The sequence below is a fragment of the Heptranchias perlo genome, chromosome 9 (genome assembly GCF_035084215.1).
Source record: "Heptranchias perlo isolate sHepPer1 chromosome 9, sHepPer1.hap1, whole genome shotgun sequence".
Classification (NCBI taxonomy): domain Eukaryota; kingdom Metazoa; phylum Chordata; class Chondrichthyes; order Hexanchiformes; family Hexanchidae; genus Heptranchias; species Heptranchias perlo.
In genome coordinates, this window is record NC_090333.1 from 14,346,131 (window position 1) to 14,370,847 (window position 24,717).

Consider the following 24,717-nt stretch of genomic DNA (forward strand, 5'->3'; position numbering starts at 1 on the left):
CTAAGGAGCCCAGCGCCGCATGGCCATAGGTGTTAGCCGCAGCTCAGTGGTAGCACTTTTGTCTCTGAGTCAGAAAGTTATGAATTCAAGTCCCATCCCAGGGACCTGAGCACGAAGTCTAGGCTGACATACCAGTGCAGCACTGAGAGAGTGCTGCACTGTCGAAGATGCCATCTTTCGGATGAGATGTTAAACTGAGGCCCCATCTGCCCACTGATCCCATGGCACTATTTCAAAGAAGAGCAGTGGGGTTCTCCGCAGTGTCCTAGCCAATATTTATCCCTCAACCAACATCACTAAAACAGATTATCTGCTCATTTATCTCATTGCTGTTTGTGGGACCTTGCTGTGCACAACCTGGCTGCTGTGTTTCCTACATTACAATAGTGAGTGCACTTCAAAAGTGGCGATAAAGCGCTTTGAGACATCCTGAGGATGTGAAAGGTGCTATATAAATGCAAGTTCGTTCTTTCTTTCTTATTTACCCAGGCTGTAGTTAGGAACTAACTTTTGAAAATGACGTGTCCTTCACAAGAGTTTGTTAATGCACTGAGCCGAAAGTGCAGGATAAAGCTCTTCAAAGCTCATTTAAAGTATAGCCCCGAGATAAACTCATTCTCAAATATGTAATTTGAGAATATTATATGGATGAAAAAAAAAGTTATTTTGCAAACTAGGCTGACAACCTGCCAAAATGTGTCAGAAGTTAAGAGGGCAATTTTATGAATACCAAAATTCAGTGTGTCAGATAGTATTAAATAAGTGAAGAGATTTCAGGAGACTGGTATGTACCTCTTTACATGAATATTCTTCAGCCATAATTCTCTTTCAATATATTACTGGCTTTATGGCCTTGTGGGTCAAGGCAACTATTGAAAGGTCAAAAACTGTGCCAAGAAGCTACAGTATCTGCAGAAGGAATGTAATTATGTTTTTTAAAATTCCTGACAGGGAAGGAAAGTCAGACAAACCTCTTTTGACCTGTAAAAGCTCTTAGGCTAAGAGGAACATGAGATCATGGGTAAATTAGAGGCAGCTTTGGTAATTCAGCACTAAATTCAAGTTAGGCAGCGAACACCATCTTTTCTGTTTAATGTTTTATTGGCACCAAAATACAGGCAGTTTATCATAACATTTCAAGTAGAGTTCCAACCATCATTTGACTGTGATAACAGTGAATAGTAAAGTAATTTACACTAATTATATCGCAAAGTTTGTTGGTTTGTCACTTCACACACACTTCTGTTTTTCCTTTTATTTTTCTGATACATTTGGGTTGTTTTTCTTCTGCCAGATAGAAAGAGGATCCTTTTTTGGACAGATTTGTTTTTTTTTTTGCAGGAATGGACAACTTTCAAATCTCAAGAGGTCCCTTCTCCAGCGCGGGTTTTATGTAACTTTATATAAAATCTCCTGTGCCGCATTAAATCTATGACTTGCTGATGATACCCCTGGTCTCTCAAAACATCTTTTGCAAAGTGGTGGCATTCGGCCAAACTGCAGATAGAAACAAAAAATAAACTCATGGAACTTGGGAAAGGGTGAACTGGCCTCAGTCTGAATCTATAGACGGAAAAAGCCAAAACAAATCAAACACAGAGTCAAAGCAAATTCCTAAAACTGCTGATTTCTATATTGAAGTCAATAGAAAGTGACTAGAATGAATGCTTTAATGTGTCAGCCATGGCTTTGTAGGCAGCACTCTCGCCTCTGAGTCAGAAGATCGTGGGTTCATGTCCTGCTCCAAAGACTTGAGCATGAAATCCAGGCTGACACCAGGACAGTACCGAGGGAGTGCTGCACCGTCGGAGGTGCCGTCTTTTGGATGAGACGTTAAACCGGGGCCCCGTCTGCCCTCTGAGTTAGACGTAAAAATCCCATGGCATTATTTTGATAAAGAGCAGGGGAGTTCTCCCTGGTGTTCCGGCATTTATTCCTCAACCAACATCACTAAAACAGATTATCTGCTCATTATCACATTGCTGTTAGTGGGGCCTCGCTGTGAGCAAATTGCTTGCCGCGTTTCCTACATTACAACAGTGACTACATTTCAAAAAAATGCTTCAATGGTTGTGAACACTTTGGGGCATCCTGAGGTCATGAAAGGTGCTATATAAATGCAAGTCTTTCTTTCATTTTGCAATTGTGACAAAGTTTGCAATATAATCTGGACACAACCATCTAGGTCACATTTGCTGAAGCAATTTATTAAAATATTTTGACATTGGTGAACAGGGCGGGGTAGATTTTCAACTTGCTGTCCAGGCATAAAACTTGTGTTGGGGATCATCCACCCATTATAGAAATGGCCTGATTATCATTTTCATTTATATCCTAACTCATACCAAATCCCATTTCCCCATTAACCCTGTGCTTGCTGACCTACATTGGCTCCTGGTCCAGTAAAGCCTCGATTTTAAAATTCTCATCCTCATCTTCAAATCCCTTCATGGCCTCGGTCCTCTCTACTTCTGTAACCTCCTCCAGCTCTACAACCCTCCGAGAACACTGCGTTCCTCCAACTCTGGCCTCTTGTGCATCCCCCACTTCCTTCAACCCAAATTGGCAGCCTTGCCTTCAGCCATCTAGGCCCTAAGCTCTGGAATTCTCTCCCTAAACCTCTGTCTCTCCACCTTTCTCTCCTCCTTTAAGATGCTCACTAAAACCTACCTCTTCGATCAAGCTTTTGGTCACTTGTCCTAATATCTCCTTCTTTGGCTTTTTGACTGATTACGTTCCTGTGAAGATCCTTGGGATGTTTTACTAGGTTAAAGGCGCTATATAAATGCAAGTTGTTATTATATAAATAAGAGGCATTACAAGTGGCAAACAGAACAGGGAATGGGACTTCCACCAGAGTCTGTTTTTACATGATGTGCCACCATATCATCCAGTCTCAAACAGAACTATTAGTAAATTCCCCACTGGCAGCAAAATGTAAATACATCTCTAGTGGCCATTTTGAATTAAATCAGACACTGTGCAAAAGCTTTGCCTTAGTCTTAGCGAATTAGAATCAGACTGGCTTGGATTTGTGACCTAGATGTGTGCTCCTCTTTAGTGGAAGATGGAGCAAGAAGTTGTGAAAATTAGGACTATAGTATGATGAATTAAGAATATCAGAAAATTTAAGGATGAGAAAAAGACCATTCAGCTCATCAAAGCTTGTCTTTCTGCTAGCATACCACTCCCATGATGGCATCCAGCTGTATTTTGAATGTCCCTAATATTTTTGCCTTTTCTATCCCACCCAGCAGATTATTACATTTATCACTTTGAGTAAAGACATAAATGCACTTTTCACTAATTTGAATTTATGTTCTCTTGTCCTGCAATCTTGACTTCATTTGAAGTAATATTCTATGCCATTTAATATTTTATATGCCTTGATGAAGTACCTCCTTAATTTTCTTCTTTCAGATCTTTTTAGACATACAGCTTGAGCTTCTCTGATCTCCCCACAGCTCATTCCCTTCACACTTACCATCGGTCTTGTTGTTCTTCTCTGCATCCTCTCCAAGTTTGAATATGTTTTTTGTGGCATGGTGACAAGAATTGAACACAGTATTCAAGCCTGGTCTGTCCATTGCATTGTACAGTCTAAGCATAACCTCTGGAGACTTGTAAATTTGCTTATTCGTTTTCGGGATGTGGGCGTCGCTGGCAAGGCAATTGCACATTCCCAGTTGCCTTGAGAAGGTGGTGGTGGGCCTTCTTCTTGAACCGCTGCAGTCCGTGTGGTGAAGGTACTCCCACAGTGCTGTTAGGTAGGGAGTTCCAGGATTTTGGCCCAGCTCCGATGAAGGAGTGGCGAAAAATGTGCAAGTCATGAAGGTGTGACTCGACAGGGAACTTGAAAGTGATGGTGTTCCCACGCACCTGCTGCTCGTCCTTTTAGGTGGTGGAGGTTGTGGGTTTGGGAGGTGCTGTCGATGAAGCCTTGGTGAATTGTTGCAGTGCAGTATTCCATAGTACTGGCTGTATATCTCAATATTCTATTTTTCCATCACTCCCATGTCACTTTCTAATCCTCCCTCAGCCTATACAATCCCATTCGTTGTATATTTAAGATGCAGATTTTTTTGATTGATTTGGAAAACTTTACATTTTTTTAGCATTGAATCTCATTTGCAATTTCTGCTCAATTGCATCATCCAGCTGAATCTTCCTGCAAATATTTTGCTGTAATCTGACTCTGCTGCTATCTCTATTTTAGTGTCATCAGCAAATTTGACAAACTTGCATTTCCAGTCATTAATGTAGATTAGAGCCATGAACAGACCCATGTGGGACTCCAGTCATCCTTTCCCCTCAGTCTCTAGTGGAGATTTTCCACTTTGGCATTCCTGGTCCACCCCAGGGTGCAATTTTCCCATCCACTAAAATGAATAGATGGAAAATCACAGGCTGGCAACGTGCTATTTCCCAAAATGTGCTCCAGGCATGTGCAAGAATGCCAAAGAAGAAAAATCTTTCCTTCCATTTCATATTTTTTAACCAGTCCCATGTCCTACCCTGGATTGTTACGGCTTCTATTTTAATAGGAGTCCCCACCTCTGTAACCTCCTCCAGCCCTACAACCCCACGAGATCTCTGCACTCTTCCAACACTGGCCTCTTGTGCATCCCCGATTTCCATCGCTCCTAAATGGCTGACCCCTTATGTTGAGTCTATGACCCCTAGTTCTAGACTCTCCAGCCAGGGGAAACAGCCTCTCAGTATCTACCCTATCAAGCCCTCTAAGGATTTTATACATTTCAATGAGATCACCTCTCATTCTTCTAAACTCCAGAGAGTATAGATCCATTCTACTCAATCTCTCCTCATTGGATAACCCTCTCGTCCCAGGAATCAATTGAGTGAACTTTCATTGCACCCCCTTTAAGGCAAGTATATCCTGCTGCAGGAGTTCCTCAGGGCAGTGTCCTAGGCCCAACCATCTTCAGCTGCTTCATCAATGACCTTCCCTCCATCATAAAGTCAGAAATGGGGATGTTCACTGATGATTGCACAGTGTTCAGTTCCATTTGCAACCCCTTAGATAATGAGGCAGTCCATGCCCGCATGCAGCAAGACCTGGACAACATCCAGGCTTGGGCTGATAAGTGGCAAGTAACATTTGCGCCAGACAAGTGCCAGGCAATGACCATTTCCAACAAGAGAGAGTCTAACCACCTCCTCTTCACATTCAACAGCATTACCATTGCTGAATCCCCTACCATCAACATCCTGGGGGTCACCATTGACCAGAAACTTAACTGGACCAGCCATATAAATGCTGTGGCTACAAGAGCAGTTCTGCGGCGAGTGACTCACCTCCTGACTCCCCAAAGCCTTTCCACCATCTACAAGACAGGAGTGCGATGGAATACTCTCCATTTGCCTGGATGAGTGCAGCTCCAACAACACTCAAGAAGCTCGACACCATCCAGGACAAAGCAGCTCGCTTGATTGGCACCCAATCCACCACACTAAATATTCACTCCCTTCACCACCGGTGCACTGTGGCTGCAGTGTGTACCATCCACAGGATGCGCTGCAGCAACTCGCCAAGGCTTCTTTGACAGCATCTCCCAAACCTGCGACCTCTACCACCTAGAAGGACAAGGGCAGCAGGCACGTGGGAACAACACCACCTGCACGTTCCCCTCCAAGTCACACACCATCCCAACTTGGAAATATATCGCTGTTCCTTCATCGTCACTGGGACAAAATCTTGGAACTCCCTTCCTAACAGCACTGTGGGGGAACCTTCACCACACGGACTGCAGTGGTGGCTCACCACCACCTTCTCAAGGGCAATTAGGGATGGGCAATAAAATGCTGGCCTCGCCAGCGATGCCCACATCCCATGAACGAATAAAAAAAAAAGGTAAGGAGACCAAAACTGTACTCCAGGTGTGGTCTTACCAGAGCCCTATATAATTGCAGCAAGACCTCCTTACTCTTATACTCCAATCCCCTTACAATAAAAGCCAACATACTATTTGCCTTCCTAATTGCTTGTTGTACCTGCATGATAACTTTCTGTGATTCGTGCACAAGGACACCCAAATCCCTCTGACTACCAACATTTCTTAGTCTCTCATCTTTTAAAAAATATTCTGCTTTTCTATTCTTCCTACCAAAGTAGATAACCTCACATTTCCCCACATTATACTCCATCTGTCACCTTCTTGCCCACTCACTTAACCTGTCTATATCTCTTTGCAGCCTCTTTGCGTCCTCCTCACAGCTTACTTTCCCATTTAGCTTTGTATCATCAGCAAACTTGGATACATTACACTCGGTCCCTTCATCTAAGTCATTGATACCTCTCTCTCCTCCTTTAAGACGCTCTTTAAAACCTAACTCTTGGACCAAGCTTTTGGTCACCAGTCCTAATGTCTCTTTATGTGGCTCGGTATCAAAACTTGTTTGATAACGCTCCTGTGAAGCACTTTCGGATGTTTTACAAAGCTAAAGATGCTATATATATGTGAGTTGTTGTTGATGTGAGATTTTTATCAAAAGCTTTCTGAAAGTCCAAGTAAACTATATGATTGTGATGATGTGGAGATGCCGGTGATGGACTGGGGTTGACAATTGTAAACAATTTTACAACACCAAGTTATAGTCCAGCAATTTTATTTTAAATTCACAAGCTTTCGGAGATTTTCTCCTTCCTCAGGCAAATGTTTCAAGATCTCCTTGAAGCCTACGCATTTATACATATTGAACAATACATGGTGTTTACAGACTGCCCCTGCAACTGCCCGTTGCCAAGGCAATCACCGTGTTCAGACAGAGAGGTGTTACCTGCAGAACCTCCGAATACACATTCAACAAAAAAACAAACAGGGAAAAAAAACAGAGAAAAAAAAAACAGAGAGAGGCAGAAACATCCGGAAGGCAGAGAGAGCCAGCAAATGACCCATTATATTAAAAACAGATAACATTTGTTCGCTGGTGGGGTAACGTGTAGCGTGACATGAACCCAAGATCCCGGTTGAGGCCGTCCTCATGGGTGCGGAACTTGGCTATCAATTTCTGCTCGACGATTTTGCGTTGTCGTGTGTCTCGAAGGCCGCCTTGGAGTACGCTTACCCGAAGGTCGGTGGATGAATGTCCATGACTGCTGAAGTGTTCCCCGACTGGGAGGGAACCCTCCTGTTTGGCGATTGTTGCGCGGTGTCCGTTCATCCGTTGTCGCAGCGTCTGCATGGTCTCGCCAATGTACCATGCTCTGGGGCATCCTTTCCTGCAACGTATGAGGTAGACAACGTTGGCTGAGTCACAGGAGTATGAACCATGCACCTGGTGGGTGGTGTCATCTCGTGTGATGGTGGTATCTGTGTCGATGATCTGGCATGTCTTGCAGAGGTTACCGTGGCAGGGTTGTGTGGCGTCGTGGACGCTGTTCTCTTGAAAGCTAGGTAGTTTGCTGCGAACGATGGTCTGTTTGAGGTTGGGTGGCTGTTTAAAGGCGCCCCACCAGCGAACAAATGTTATCTGTTTTTAATATAATGGGTCATTTGCTGGCTCTCTCTGCCTTCCGGATGTTTCTGCCTCTCTCTGTGTTTTTTTTTTCTCTGTTTTTTTTCCCTGTTTGTTTTTTTGTTGAATGTGTATTCGGAGGTTCTGCAGGTAACACCTCTCTGTCTGAACACGGTGATTGCCTTGGCAACGGGCAGTTGCAGGGGCAGTCTGTAAACACCATGTATTGTTCAATATGTATAAATGCATAGGCTTCAAGGAGATCTTGAAACATTTGCCTGAGGAAGGAGAAAATCTCCGAAAGCTTGTGAAAATCTCCGAAAGCTTGCCTTTAAACAGCCACCCAACCTCAAACAGACCATCGTTCGCAGCAAACTACCTAGCTTTCAAGAGAACAGCGTCCACGACGCCACACAACCCTGCCACGGTAACCTCTGCAAGACATGCCAGATCATCGACACAGATACCACCATCACACGAGATGACACCACCCACCAGGTGCATGGTTCATACTCCTGTGACTCAGCCAACGTTGTCTACCTCATACGTTGCAGGAAAGGATGCCCCAGAGCATGGTACATTGGCGAGACCATGCAGACGCTGCGACAACGGATGAACGGACACCGCGCAACAATCGCCAAACAGGAGGGTTCCCTCCCAGTCGGGGAACACTTCAGCAGTCATGGACATTCATCCACCGACCTTCGGGTAAGCGTACTCCAAGGCGGCCTTCGAGACACACGACAACGCAAAATCGTCGAGCAGAAATTGATAGCCAAGTTCCGCACCCATGAGGACGGCCTCAACCGGGATCTTGGGTTCATGTCACGCTACACGTTACCCCACCAGCGAACAAATGTTATCTGTTTTTAATATAATGGGTCATTTGCTGGCTCTCTCTGCCTTCCGGATGTTTCTGCCTCTCTCTGTGTTTTTTTTTTTCTCTGTTTTTTTTCCCTGTTTGTTTTTTTGTTGAATGTGTATTCGGAGGTTCTGCAGGTAACACCTCTCTGTCTGAACACGGTGATTGCCTTGGCAACGGGCAGTTGCAGGGGCAGTCTGTAAACACCATGTATTGTTCAATATGTATAAATGCGTAGGCTTCAAGGAGATCTTGAAACATTTGCCTGAGGAAGGAGAAAATCTCCGAAAGCTTGTGAATTTAAAATAAAATTGCTGGACTATAACTTGGTGTTATATGATTGTGAGCACCAGTATCTACTTTATTTGTAATGTGCTCCAAGACATCAAATTGATTAATCTTTGAATAATAATCCTGATTAATTTGTTCACTAAATTGTATTTTGAGCTCCTAATTTCAATATCCAACTTGTTTTTAAAGAGAAATGATGTGCAGTAAGATACAGAGTGTCCCTTGTGTTATAAGCAGGGAAGTCTAGAGACAGGTATCTTAACTGGCTACAGTTCACACAGACCAGAAGTCTTACCAGCAGATCAAACAGCTTAATATTGGGCTCAATTTTCAAAGGGTGGCGGGATGGTATTGAGGAAGTGGGGGGGGGGGGTCAATGGACGCACGGCAAACCCGAATAATAAAAACGTACCATTTCCTACGCGATCGAGAGTTTCACCAGGTGTGAATCGGAAGCCGTGGGAAAGCCACCCAGCTAATAAATAAACTACTTTAAGTGCCTCAATGAGGTATATTTGCTTGTTTATATATTGTCCCGCCGGCTTTAATTGCCGGGGGGACTTGCGGGTTCAGGAACGGCGCACGCAAACAGATGCATCTTTGTGAGACGCGGAAGTCGGCGGGTTGGAGACGGGTTCATTTCCTGCTCTGGATTTTCCCAATTTTCGTTGCCCCCTCCGCCTTTAATGTACTCGCACTTCCATTTTAAAATTGAGGCCATTAACTCCGATTTTCCGTTATGTGGATGGAGCTCTAACCATTATTGGTATGGTATTTTCCAGTCAGACTCCTGGCTGGATAGGCCCATTCCTTTCAATTGTAAGTCTGTTCAATGGAATGTTCGTCTCTCAATTGAAGTTGGTCATTTCTTAATAATATCATAGGGAGAAAAGACAAATGTTTAAAGTTTCGAGAACTGGTAAAAATAAAATGGCAGTGTGGTAAAGTGTTCACAGTCAGTGAGATAGATGAGGGAAGGCTGGTATCATTTGATGTTCTTTCTGTTTGAATTGATGAGAAGGTGTCTGGAGCATATTACTTTATGTTCATTTTTCAGGATGCAAAATATTAAAGGAGGGAGTGATGAAATGGATTAGGGCAATGGTTTTCAAACTTTCCCATGTGTGGGTGGGGCTGCCTATAAATTCCCAGGGAGTCCCTGTTATAACTTCCAAAAGATAGTGTTAGACATTGAAAAGATATCAGTGCTACTTTTATTCGTACATAGTATAAAAATAATGTGTTAGAAAAACAATATAGCAAAATACCAAACTTTGGATGACCTCAGAGACCCCTAGAAATTCCTTCAGGGACTCTTCAGTGTCCAGGGACTCCAATATGAACATTTGTGGCTTGGGAGAAAAAGAAATCTTAATGCTATAAGAAATAGAGGTCTTAAAAATGACAAAACAAAATGTTCAAACTAATCTCAGGGAAACAAGAATGAACAGCATTCCCATGGAGATTACAGCCCTTCTAATACCCCAATTGCCAGAAAATAAGGTATTATATAGCCCATTAGCAGGGCACACGGACAAAGCAAGAGGTTCTTCAGTCCCTAGTGAGATCTATTGTCTGTGACTGACACTGATATCTGAGATATACCCACTCTGAGATATCTGAGATACCCCAGTCCATCACTGGCATCTCCACATCATGAGATATGCCCTGCACTGTTATGGTCCTTGAGAGAAGGGGCTATATGGAGGAACCTGTTGGGAGTGCATATTGGAAACTCGTGCAATTGAGCCCCATGGTGTTCCCTACATAATCGTGTGAGCCTGAATTCATAATATATACTCCTGGCAGGGAAGGTTACATTTTTGTAAAACTCCCCCCTATTGTGCAATTGTCCTGGAATCGGAGGCTGTTATCTCACTCTAGGCATCAGATGATATCACCCTTGCCTTTTATCTCTTCCTGCCTCTGATTCTCTAACTGTTGCCAGGTACAAAGAGTCCGTGCATTGTTATTAGGTGTATTGATGTATAGTTTTTAACAAGTAGCTTGCCTACCAATAACAAGATTATTGTGCATGATGTAGTTGATTTAACTTGCCTTAGTAGTTATATGTAGAGTGGAGCTCGCTGAAAGAAACCTAATTATGTATATTGTTGGGTTTGATTCCAGCATGGCATGTAGCCTGTTGTCTGTAACCTCTTCTCTCTCTGAATATACTTCTGACCAGCTGGTTCAGTAGTAGCACTGCTATCTCTGAATCAGAAGGTTGTGGGTTCATGTCCCACTCCAAGACTTGAGCACATGATCTAGGCTGACACTTCAGTGCATTACTGAGAGAGTGCTGTACTGTTGGTGGTGTCCTTTTTTCGACTGTTCAGGTGGATGGAAAAGATCCCATGGCAGCAATTCACAGACGAGCAGGGGAGCTAACAGTAAACGGATAGTAAGAGGAGGGGTGGGGCCGATTAGGGACCATAAAGGAGATGTGCTCATGGAGGCAGTGGGCATGGCTGAGGTATTAAATGAGTACTTTGCATCGGTCTTTACCAAGGAAGAAGATGCTGCCAGAGTCTCGGTAAAGGAAGATATAGTTAAGACACTGGATGGGCTAAAAATTGAGAAAGAAGAGGCACTAGAAAGGCTAGCTGTACTTAAAGTAGATAAGTCACCTGGTTCGGGTGGGGTGCACCCTAGGTTGCTGAGGGAAGTAAGGAGGGAAATTGCGGAGGTACTGGCCATAATCTTCCAGCCATCCTTAGATACGGGGATGGTGCCAAAGGACTGGAGAATTGGAAATGTTACACCCTTGTTCAAAAAAGGGTGTAAAGATAAACCCAGCAACTACAGGCCGGTCAGTTTAACCTCGGTGGTGGGGAAACTTTTGGAAACGATAATCCGGGACAGAATTAACAGTCACTTGGACGAGTGTGGATTGATTAGGGAAAGCCAGCACGGATTTGTTAAAGGCAAGTCGTGTTTAACCAACTTGATACAATTTCTTGATGAGGTAACAGAGAGGGTAGATGAGGGCAATGCAGTTGATGTGTATATGGATTTTCAAAAAGCGTTTGATAAAGTGCCAAATGGTGGGCTTGCTATTAAGACTGCGGCCCATGGAATAAAGGGGGCAATAGCAACATGGATACAGAATTGGGTAAATGACAGGAAACAGAGAGTAGTGGTGAGCGGTTGTTTTTCGGACTGGAGGGAGGTGTACAGTGATGTTCCCCAGGGGTTGGTGTTGGGACCACTGCTTTTCTTGATACATATTAATGACATGGACTTGGGAGTACAGGGCACAATTTCAAATTTGCGGATGACACAAAACTTGGAAGAGTGGTGAACAGTGAGGAGGATAGCGATAGAGTTCAAGAGGATATAGACACTCCGGTGGCATGGGCGGACATGTGGCAGATGAAGTTTAACGCGGAAAAATGCGAGGTGATGCATTTCGGTAGGAAAAATGAGGAGAGGCAATATAAACTAGAGGGCACAATTCGAAAAGGGTGGAGGAATAGAGGGACCTGGGGGTATATGTGCATAAATCATTGAAGGTGGCAGGGCAGATTGAGAAAGCAGTTAAAAAAGCTTACGGGGTCCTGGGCTTTATAAATAGAGGCATAGAGTACAAAAGCAAGGAAGTCATGGTGAACCTTTATAAAACACAGGTTCGGCCACAACTAGAGTATTGTGGCCTGTTCTGAGCACCGCACTTTAGGAAGGATGTGAAGGCCTTAGAGAGGGTGCAGGAAAGATTTACTAGAATGATTCCAGGGATGAAGGACTTTAGTTATGTGGATAGACTGGAGAAGCTGGGATTGTTCTCCTTGGAACAGAGAACGTTGAGAGGAGATTTGATAGAGGTGTTCAAAATCATCACGGGTCTGGACAGAGTGGATAGAGAGAAACTGTTCCCATTGGCAGAAGGCTCCAGAACCAGAGGGCATAGATTTAAGGTGATTGGCAAAATAACCAAAGGTGACATGAGGAAAAACTTTTTTACACAGCGAGTGGTTAGGATCTGGAATGCACTGCCCGAGGGGGTGGTGGAGGCAGATTCAATCATGACCTTCAAAAGGGAACTGGATAAGTACTTGAAAGGAAAAAATGCGCAGGGCTATGGGGATAGGGTGGGGTAGTGGGACCAGCTGGATTGCTCATGCATAGAGCCAGCACGGACTCAATGGGCCGAATAGCCTCCTTCCGTGCTGTAACCTTCTATGATTCTATGAGTTCTCCTGGTGTCCTGGCCATCATTTATCTCTCAACCAACATCACCAAGACAGATTATCTGGTCAGTTATCCAATTGCCGTTTATGGGACCAAACTGTATGTAAATTGACTGCCACCTTTCCCTACTTTATAACAGTGACTGCACCTCAAAAAGTAATTCATTGGCTGTGACGTTCTTTGGGATGTCCAAAGGATGTGAAAGCCAATCTCTAAATGCACCTTCTTTCTTCTTTGATTTATCCAAAGATACCCAGCACTCCATGTGAAGTTAGCTAAAACTGTTAGATCTGTCCTGATAGAATCAGGCTAAGAGGAACAGAGAACCTTAATTACAGCGCAACTAGAAAAAGCAATTGATGCTAATTGAACCAAGCGTTCTTTAATTCACTGACTATGGAACTCAAGCAGAAGAAGACTTACCGCTTCAGGTAAATTTATATGATCAAACTTCTTGTGTCCTTTGTGATTGCCATCGATGCCATGGTCATTATTTAGGCTTGGACTGTCAGATTAATCTGCCAATTTTCTTCTACAACATTTGTCAACTCTCTGTGTTGTTCTTTTTTCTACTTGATGAATAGCAAAATAAAAAATAACTAATCATATTGTGCAAAACCTCTCTCCAAAATTTTAACTTTCTCCCCAATTGGATTTAAGCCATTATTTTCCAGCAAGAAAAATCTTAGCATACTGAATTCGCTGCTCACGATGCGGTCTCCTCTACACTGGGGAGACCAATTGCAGATTGGGTGATCGCTTTGCTGAACATCTCCGCTCAGTCCGCAAGCGCGACCCTGACCTGCCGGCCGCTTGCCATTTTAATTTCCCGACCCACTCCCACTCTGACCTCCATCCTCGGCCTCTTTACACTGTTCCAATGAAGCTCGAGAAACAGCACCTCATCTTTCGATTGGGCACTTTACAACCTTCCAGACTCAACATTGATTTCAATAACTTCAGATCATAACCACTGCTCCCATTTTTTCGGACAGCAGGTGCTGGTAATGGTTCTGCTGTTGCTATTTACAGCTCCTCTAGACCCATCTTTTGTTTCTTTACTTGTCCCATTACCACTCCCCTTGCCTTGAACCATCATCCCTTTTGTCATTTAATCACTCCTGCCCTCCACTCTGTCACAGACCTTCCCTTCCTCTCCCCGCCCCTTTCCCTGGCTCTGTACTTGCTTAAAAACTGTTTAATCTTCAACTTCTTCTAGTTATGACAAAGGGTCATCGACCTGAAACGTTAATTCTGTCTCCCTCTCCACAGATGCTGCCTGACTTGTTGAGTATTTGCAGTATTTTCTGTTTTTACTTCAGATTTCCAGCATCTGCAGTATTTTGCTTTCGAACGTACTTCTTTCTTCAGGCACAAGAGTCCATCTTTGATGCAAATGACATAGTTCCCACGAGCCATCATCCTGCCAGGGCTGCATGGCAGAGGAATGCGCTTTATACATCCAGACATACCCCCAATATGCGCATGTACAGGAGTACATCGCTGATGAACTAACTCCTGGCTTTATTTATTTATTTCATCAGCGTGGTCCGGGGAATGGGGATAGAAAGAAAAAGAAAGGCTTGCTTTTAAACAGTGCCTTTCGCAACCTCAGGATGTCCCAAAGTGCTTTACAGCCAATGAAGTACCTTTGAAGTGTAGCCACTGTTGCAATGTAGGAAATGCGGCAGCCAATTTCGCACAGCAAGATCCCACAAACAGCAATGTGAAAATGACCAGATAATCTGTTTTAGTGGTGTTGGCCCGAATAGAAGAGAGACAAGATAGCTGATGGAAATGGGAGAGAAGAGAGATGGAGAGACACTCTCCTGAGGGGTGCAAGGGAGTAAGGGAAAGGGAGAGATACTTTTCTTGATGGGTGACGGAGAAAGGCCTTCTTGTTGACCCAGTTGAGTGGGTAGAGAGAGAGAATCAATATTCGGGAGGGGTGAATAGACAGTGATCCTGTTGAGTAGAGAAAGAGAAAGGGAAAGATAACCTAACGTCCATGAAGCCAATGGAAATGGAAATCGGGAGAGCTGTTTGGCTGAGCCTATATTGCGCATTTTACACTATTGCCCAAAGTCAAAAAAGACTCCCAATGAATTTGCTTTACACCAGGTGTAGCTCCTCATTTAGAACTATTGTTAAATAGCCTTGAATTTCACATTCACAACTTATGTATCGTACTTCACGTTGAGGTATAATAGATTCAATTATAAATTACTTTCTGTCAAAGCAACATGAGTGAGTTCACATAACCAACCAAAACTTACAATGCGAGCTGGCTAAATTAAACAACCATACAGCAAATTCAGATGAACTAGCCGTGCTTCAACAAAACAGTACAATCCAATAATTCAATCAGATTCAAAAGGGTGATGTTAAAGAGACTCTGAATACCAACAACCACTTTTAATAATCGAAAGAAATAAGATTGATATTAGCAATCCTTGGCTTTGTGTGCTGCTTTCTGCTGTTTGTTTGAACACTGGGTGCTGATCAGCAGATACTAAACCCGACAGGTTGAGGGAGCTATATTAATGCGGAGTTACCGGTGAATCATCCCTGGGTTTATAACTAAGGGGTAGCAACTTCCTCTGAGCTCTATGTGTCAAGTGACATCTTAACTGTAGCAGGAAAACTTCTGGTAGTGAAATCGTAAATTAGTTTATCTTTAGAGATGGCAACCAATGGAGATTGTCCTCCGGTATTTCTACTCATTTTAATTTGGTTCCCTATCAACTGGCTTCAGTCACTCCTTTGAGTTTGAATCTTTTCATTTTCTTTCCTTCCTCTCATGTTGGGGTTTGGTGCCACAAGCATCAGCCATCCGCTGGTCCTTCAACCAAGTGGTCATTCTACATAAGACCATAAGAGATAGGAGCAGTAGTAGGCCACTCGGCCCCTCGAGCCTGCTCCTCCATTTAATGAGATCATGGCTGATCTGATTTTTTTTTACCTCAAGTCCACTTTCCCACCCTTTCCCCATTTCATCTGTGAGTCTAGACATTCAGTGTTCACGGGCAGTTCAACCATGAACCCAACTCTCTTTACACACTTATACACACACACACACACACACACACACACACACACGTGCGCGCGCGTAGAGTAGGGTTCACTGTGCACTGATCAGGAACAAAAGCCCTGGCTCATTTCCCCTACCCCCTCCCTAGCCCAAGATACCAAATGTAGTGATGCCACCAATCTGTGGCTGAGATCACTTAACTTTAGAGCAGGTTAGGAATCAGACCAGGTAATTTTTTATTACATGACTCAGTTTCACACCATGTGGTGAGCTTACCCATGGAGCTATCAGGAAGCCCCAGTCTGATCTTAGTAAAAACAGATAGCTGCAGTTTTGCTATTCCGTTTTCATGAAATGCAGAAAACTGTTCCTCTCCAGTATATAGTGAGGCCTTTTGCTGTGTGCGTATTCGACATTTTTGGCTCGTACTGTCAAATAATTCCAAAAGCTTGTTTTAATACATTGGAGACAAAATCAACGAGCGAGGTTTTGTAACCTTTCCCAGGAATGTTGCTTAGATTGTGCCAAATGGTAAATAGTGAGCGTCGAATCACCATATTTCCATGGACTTATCCGAGGGTTCAATGAGCTGACATTTACTCCAACTGCGATGAGTCATCTGGAGAAGCAAGAGCTTCGTGCCTAAGAGGAGCTGAGCAGTCACCATCCTTGTGTCTCCAAATGTAAGCAGCTAATTACGGCAAGACAACCTCTAATTAAAACCGTGCAACCTAAACACCATCATTTACAAACGATCACTTTCACCCAAAATACAGCACTGGACAGTGGAGGGAACACACACACACACACACACACACACACACAATGATTCAGCTTGGCTTTATGGTAATCTGACATAGTGAAGGATGCCCATTATTTTTTGTTTTACACACTTTTCGGTCAAAAGACAGTTCTGAGTAATTTATTCCCATAATGAGCCATGGTTCGTTAATCAGTTTAATTTATAATTGAATCAGATGGATGTAACTCTCTGCAATATCGTCTCTGAAGAATCTGTTTTGCTCATCTGTTCAGCTATGGAAAAGGTTCTGACAGGAACTGGAAGAAACAAAAGGGTTTAACATTTCTCTTTACCGTGAGGGTTTGCAAAAGGGGTGTACATTAGTGGAAAAATACAGAATGTACATGGGAAAGAAACAGAAACAAGGGACATCTGAAAGCCATTATTAAAATATAAAGTATCTGTCAGTCCATCTAAGCATTTGTAATACATCTTGTGTTGGGAACTCTAGCTCACCTCCTCTAGTTAGTGGAATTACTAGTTAGCAAATCAGATACATTTGGACAAGGAGAGGTTGTACTTTAAGATATGTCTGGAAATTAATATCTAAAAAAAATTCAAGAAATGTCTCTACTTAAGACATGAATCATCTTAATGCACATTTAATAGTAGTTTATTTCCCGCAATGTTGGCTGGCAGTAGGGGAGCAGAGACCTGCAAGACCTTGGGAGGGCAGCATGGGAAGCAAGGGGCAGCAAAGGCCGAGTCTTGTCAGACTATGCATGGCCTGTGGAGCAAGCATGGGGGCAGGTGGGAGAGGGCCTGGAAACAGAGGTAGGCCAGGAGAGTGAGCAGAGCAGTTGGGAGACGGGCATGGGAGCAGAGCACAGGCGGAGTTAACATGGCACAGGTAGGCAGGGGAGGGCTGTGGTGACCATGTGATGAATCAGAAATGCGCTAAGGTACTCTACACTCTCTACAATCAAACAAACTCTCTACAATCAGGAATGCACTCTCTACAGTCATGCACTCTGCAATTATATAATGTACAATGAATCACACAACTCTGCCATCAAACAACTCGTACACTACAATTTTTCTTCAGGCACAGAACTTTTAATCATCCAGACAGACAAAGTTTTGAGCATTTGCCTAATGTTTCATCCATAGGGAGGTTTAATTAAGGAGTGATTTTGGTGTCAGATAACATGGTGTTTCCCATTGAGACTGGGAGATTAGGATCCTCGCCCAAGAGTTCCCCAGTTGGCCAAGACAGACCAAAAGGTCCAAGGTGAAATTTCAGGGCTGTTCTACATAACCTCCTCTCAGTTGGGTGACAGTAGAGCTGCTACAACTGGCCTCAGTGCTGTTGTGATGAGTGGGAAGGCAGAAGGCAAGTGAACAATAACCTTTGCTCCTGATCACCATCCAATGATTCTTTCTGCATAGCTCACATACATGGACATTGGATGAGTGTAGGATTGGGCTCAGCAATGATGAATAACTCACTAACACTCGCCATCTAGGCTCACAGATCAAAGAATGGTTACATGTATGAGGAGCTGGAGGGTGAACCATAGTCCAGCAAAGAGTCAAAGACTTCAGGAGAGGAGGAGAGAAAATTGGCAAAAAAAAAAAGGTGATATATCAAATATCATAAACAGTGAGCTTCAAACAACAATAACTTTCACAAAAGATTATTAGATCAGAATGACTCATCACATATATTCTATAAAATAGGAGAACGTCATATCTCACTGTCTGCCAGCTAAAAATATGATCATGGTTGCTAATTACCTATAACCAGGCTCAGTGATCCAACACTGATATACTGTGCTGGACTTGGCAAAAGTGTGCAAAAATGTGTAATATTATCAAAAGTGTTCCATTGGCAAAGGGCAACATTGGAATTTCAGTCCATGCAGCACAGACAAAATGCTGATAACGTGCCATTATTGAACAAATCAGCAAGACCTGAACACTTATCAGCAGTGTCATTGCATTAATAAGGTCTTGTTCAAGAACTGGACAAATGTGGTGTCTTGTTACCATCCAAAATCAACCACAACTTACATTTGTGCAGCATCCCTCAGGTAGGAGAATGTCTCAGAGCACTTTAGAGTTGGAGAGAAGGACACCAGGCAGGGGGATGGGACTGAAAGGCTTAGTTAAAGAGATAGTTTTTTTTAAAGGGGCTTTAGAAGAGAAGAAAAGAAGTAATTGTGACATTGGCAAGGCAAATTGGTTTTGGGAGAGAGCGCCAAAGAACAGGGGCGTTAACAGCTGAAGAATTGGCCTCTTGACCTTACAGCAGAGGGAGCGGGAGACAAGCAGTAATCTGGACCTGTAGGAGTGGAAGGTGCCAGCTGGGATTCATGGCTGGAGATGACTTACCAAATAAGCCATCCCACTGGCTCCTTGCCGCCTGATGCCAGTCTCAGGAGTTTCCACTGGATGTGATGTCAACTACACCTGTCCAGATGTGGGATGACGTATTACAATTGGATGTAAATGAAGATATGACTTCACCTGACGCATTTCTTATAATTTACCATCTCAGCAACGTTGGGCACATGGAATGTCGACACGTTTCTTGCATCCATTGTTGCTGGGAGCTGCAACAGGGAGTTTTAAATTTGAATGGTCTGCTCTGTCTAAGGCAACCAGTCACAGAACAGTCGATTGCACTCGTCAAAGAGACAATTTTAAATACTTCAACTTTTGTGAATTTTGCTTTTTATTCTTCAGCTGCCACTGCTGCACAGGCTATACTGCGGCAATCTTCCTTCCCCTCCACCTGAGGCAACTGTCCTAGGAGTGCCGAAAATGGCCCTGGAGCCCGCCCTATAATATTTCAATTAATGTGACCTCAGGAAATGGGTTCGGAGTCAGGAGCACAAGGAAATGGTAGGCAGATATCCCGCCCCCAACTAAGTCCTGTCACTCTTGTGGCAAAAAGGTAAATCAAGGCCCATGAACCTAAAGAGCGAGTAACACCAGGAAGGGTAGTGGAGACAAAAACTGCAACAATTCAAGAAGCAGCTGGATGCTGTGGTGGGAGGGGGATAGACTTCTATGGGTGAGCTACTTGGGCCGAATGGCCTCCCTCATTTGTCCATATCTTTGTGTGAACTTTCTGCTTGTGAAGGGAGGGGGAAGTGGAGGCCAGAGAGGAGAGCGTTGGAGAAATCAATGCTCGAAATGAACCTGTTGCTTGTTCTGTTTACAACTCAGAATACTAATGTTTGGTTCATCTTTGATTTTTATTCTTTTCTCTCCTCCAACAATTGTGTGCAGGATATATGTGTTAATAATATCCTGGAAACATTAGCATGCAAACAGTGGTCCTCATGGGGTGTCATTTCAATGTATAAAGGTTATTTGATTACTCGGAGAGGACTGTTTATCATAGGCTGGATTTTTCAGTGGACAGTAACATGTTTTATAAGCAGTAGCTGTGGCATATCATAAGAACATAAGAACATAAGAAATTGGAGCAGGAGTAGGCCAATCGGCCCCTCGAGCCTGCTCCGCCATTCAATAAGATCATGGCTGATCTGATCCCAACCACAAATCTAAAGAACACAAGAAGTCGGAGCAGGACCCGGCCACATAGCCCCTGGGCCCTCTCCGCCACCCACAGGGCATTGACCGATCCGAACTCAGCTTCATGTCCAATTTCCTGCCCGCTCCCCATAACCCCTAATTCCCTTTACTTCTAGGAAACTGTCTATTTCTGTTTTAAATTTATCTAATGATGTAGCTTCCACAGCTTCCTGGGGCAGCAAATTCCACAGACCGACCACCCTCTGAGTGAAGAAGTTTCTCCTCATCTCAGTTTTGAAAGAGCAGCCCCTTATTCTAAGATTATGCCCCCTAGTTCTAGTTTCACCCATCTTTGGGAACATCCTTACTGCATCCACCCGATCAAGACCCTTCACAATCTTATATGTTTCAATAAGATCGCCTCTCATTCTTCTGAACTCCAATGAGTAGAGTCCCAATCTACTCAACCTCTCCTCATATGTCCGCCCCCTCATCCCCGGGATTAACCGAGTGAACCTTCTTTGTACTGCCTCGAGAGCAAGTATGTCTTTTCTTAAGTATGGAGACCAAAACTGTATGCAGTATTCCAGGTGCGGTCTCACCAATACCTTATATAACTGCAGCAATACCTCCTTGTTTTTATATTCTATCCCCCTAGCAATAAAAGCCAACATTCCGTTGGCTTTCTTGATCACCTGCTGCACCTGCATACCAACTTTTTGATTTTCTTGCACTAGGACCCCCAGATCCCTTTGTACTGCAGTACTTTCCAGTCTCTCGCCATTAAGAAAATAACTTGCTCTCTGATTTTTCCTGCCAAAGTGCATAACCTCACATTTTCCAATATTATATTGCATCTGCCAAATCTCCGCCCACTCACCCAGCCTGTCTATATCCCCTTGCAGGTTTTTTATGTCCTCCTCACTCTCTACTTTCCCTCCCATCTTTGTATCATCTGCAAATTTTGATATGTTGCACTCGGTCCCCTCCTCCAAATCGTTAATATAGATTGTAAAGAGTTGGGGACCCAGCACCGACCCCTGTGGAACACCACTGGTTACTGGTTGCCAGTCCGAAAATGAACCATTTATCCCAACTCTCTGCTTCCTGTTCGATAACCAATCCTCCACCCATGCCAGAATATTACCCCCAATCCCGTGATTTTTTATCTTAAGTAATAATCTTTTATGTGGCACCTTGTCGAATGCCTTCTGGAAGTCTAAATACACTATGTCCACTGGTTCCCCTTTATCCACCCTATACGTTATATCCTCAAAGAACTCAAGCAAATTTGTCAGACATGACTTCCCCTTCATAAAGCCATGCTGACTTTGTCCTATTAAATTATGCTTATCTAAATGTTCCGTTACTGTCTCCTTAATAATAGACTCCAAAATTTTACCCACCACAGATGTTAAGCTAACTGGCCTATAATTTCCAGCCTTCTGCCTACTACCCTTTTTAAATAACGGTGTTACATTAGCACATATCACATCGCTCCAGTTTGTTCCCTTGGTTTTCCCCTGCTGGGCGTACCTTAAAAATGTAAATACAATTATTGGGGTACGGTAGCATGGTGGTTATGTCACTGACCTAGTAATCTAGAGGCCTGGACCTATAATGCAGGGAATCTGAGTTTAAATCCCGCCATAGCAGTTTGAGAATTTGAGTTCAGTTTAAAATATCTGGAAATAAAAAGCTGGTATCAGTAAAAGTGACCATGAAGCTGTTGGATTGTTGTAAAAACCCTACTGGTTCACTATTGTCCTTTAGGGAAGGAAACCTGCCGTCCTTACCCGGTCTGGCCTACTGCAGTCCCATGCCATTGTGGTTGCCTCTTAACTGCCCTCTGAAGTGGGCTAGGAAGCTGCTCAGTTGTACAAGGGCAACTAGAGATGGGCAATGAATGCTGGCTTTGCCAGCGACTGCCCAAATCCCGAGAATGGATTAAAAAAAAATTGCACCAACAATTGACAGTACTGACAGCAACCACCTCACATAAATGTACTGGTCTCCGACTACCTGCAAGATTTCAATTGTTTTCTCCCTTATTTTCTTCTTCTTCTGTAGGTGCTCAGTCCTTTCTGAGGTACAGTTCCACAGGCACCTGCCACTCTCTGGTATATTCAAGAGTGAGCATGGGCCAGATATTTGCCCATGAAATAAGCATTACAGCTGAGCCCCGTCCTGGTCTCACCCAACATCCACCTTTCCCAGCAAGGGTTGGTGGGCACTAACACTCATCGTAGCATCCCCACTGCCATTCCAACAAAGAGCAGCTAACTCAGCACAGATCAGGGATCGAATCTGGGACTGTCCTGGACATCTACTGTGACCCATTTTTCTGGATCAGGAGAAACATTCCGACTTTTATTTTCCTCCTGAAGCTCAGGAACCCTAAGGCCTGGTGTAGTGTTTTGGCACAAGTCAGGGTCTGAACATTCGAACGGCTCAGTACCACACCATGTGGTGCAATTAGTCATTGAGCCATCTCGACCAGCTCATAATTTGGTGTCATTAAAGCCCACAGTTGCATCTTGTCCTGTCGATCCTGATGTGAGAGAGCTCAGAACACATTAGTGTTATCCAATCTCGACTTCAGTAATGACAAGGGGCTGCAGTTAGGGAAGGAAGGGAAAACTAGTCAAGGTTCCCATTCCTGCTCGCTATACAGCAAACCCTTAACTGGAAACGTGTGTGAGAGAACACCAGCCAAGGGCAGCATTGGCCTTGGCTGTAACGCCCTCCATAGTCGGATAGTCTGCCGACATTGACTGCCAAGGCTCATGCATCAATAATAGGCACCTGGGCAAGGGTAGTGCCATTGTGTCCCAGTGAGGGAGTCAACCACTCCAGGAAAGGAGGAGAGGTGAGGAAACTGAATGAGAAAATTAAGTAAATCTGAAAAGTGGTAGAATGAGACAAGGGAGTTGTGGTGAATCGGGGTATCTGTGCAGTTTGATAGACAAACTGTTTCATGTGGCAGAAAGATTGGTAACCAGAGGACACCGATTTAAGGTAATCGGCAAAAGAGCCAGAGGCGGAATGAGGAAACATTCTTTTACGCAGCGAGTTTGTATTGATCTGGAATGCACTTACTGAAAGGGATGTGGAAGCAGATTCAATAATAGCTTTCAAATTCGCACCCCAATACGCCAACATTTTCATGCACAAGTTCGAGCACGACTTCTTCACTGCACAAGACCTCCAACCAACGCTATACACCAGATATATCGACCACATTTTCTTCCTATGGACCCACGGCGAAGAATCACTGAAGAGACTACACGATAACATCAACCAGTTCCATCCCACCATCAAACTCACCATGGACTACTCCTCAGAATCGGTTTCATTCTTGGACACACGAATCTCCATCAAAGACGGGCACCTCAGCACTTCACTCTACCGCAAGCCCACGGACAACCTCACGATGCTCCACTTCTCCAGCTTCTACCCTAACCACGTCAAAGAGGCCATCCCCTATGGACAGGCCCTGCTAATACACAGGATCTGCTCAGACGAGGAGGAACGCGATGGACACCTACAGATGCTCGTAAGAACGGGATATGACACTCGACTCGTCGATCGACAGTTCCAACGGGCCACAGCGAAAAATCGCATAGACCTCCTCAGAAGACAAACACACGGGACACAACCAACAGAGTACCCTTCGTCGTCCAGTACTTCCCCGGAGCGGAGAAACTATGCCATGTTCTTCGCAGCCTTCAACATGTCATCGATGACGACGAACACCTCGCTAAGGCCATCCCCACGCCTCCACTACTCGCCTTCAAACAGCCACCTAACCTCAAACAGACCATCGTTCGCAGCAAATTACCCAGCTTTCAGGAGAACAGCGTCCACGACACCACACAACCCTGCCACAGCAACCTCTGCAAGACATGCCAGATCATCGACACAGATACCACCATCACACGAGAGGGCACCACCCACCAGGTACATGGTTCATACTCCTGCGACTCGGCCAACGTTGTCTACCTCATACGTTGCAGGAAAGGATGCCCCGGAGCATGGTACATTGGCGAGACCATGCAGACACTGCGACAACGGATGAACGGACACCGCGCAACAATCACCAGGCAGGAGGGTTCCCTCCAAATCGGGGAACACTTCAGCAGTCAAGGACATTCCGCCTCCGATCTTCGGGTAAGCGTTCTCCAAGGTGGCCTTCGAGACACACGACAATGCAAAATCGTCGAGCAGAAATTGATAGCCATGTTCCGCACCCATGAGGACGGCCTCAACCGGGATCTTGGGTTCATGTCACACTACATGTAACCCCACATGACGTAGAGTCATCCAGACTCAAGTCGTAGTTGGCTTGTTCTCCATACACAGATGCGGCCGGACCTGCTGCGATTTCCAGCAAAAAAAGTTCTCTGTTTTTAACACAAACCCCAGCATCTGCTACATTTGACCCCTTGTGACCCCACCTCAGTATTCTTGGATGTAATGTTTCCCTGACTAACCTGTTTGAACACATTCACTCCTTTGATTGCTGTGATTATCTCTCTGCCGAGGTGTGATAAAGGGCAATCAGAAAGATTATCTGTA

At 44.2% G+C, this 24,717-nt stretch overlaps 1 protein-coding gene and 1 long non-coding RNA gene across 5 annotated transcripts in view; both read right to left on the reverse strand.

The window, feature by feature from the left end:
• Window positions 1–24,717, reverse strand: part of LOC137325135 (uncharacterized) — a 234,395-nt gene that overhangs the window by 101,047 nt on the left and 108,631 nt on the right. The window lies entirely within an intron of this gene.
• LOC137325137 (uncharacterized) lies at window positions 1,083–3,769 on the reverse strand. Its single transcript, XR_010963823.1, has 2 exons — window positions 3,485–3,769; window positions 1,083–1,497 (listed from the first exon to the last, which is right to left on the reverse strand). It is a non-coding gene; the product is annotated as an uncharacterized lncRNA (long non-coding RNA).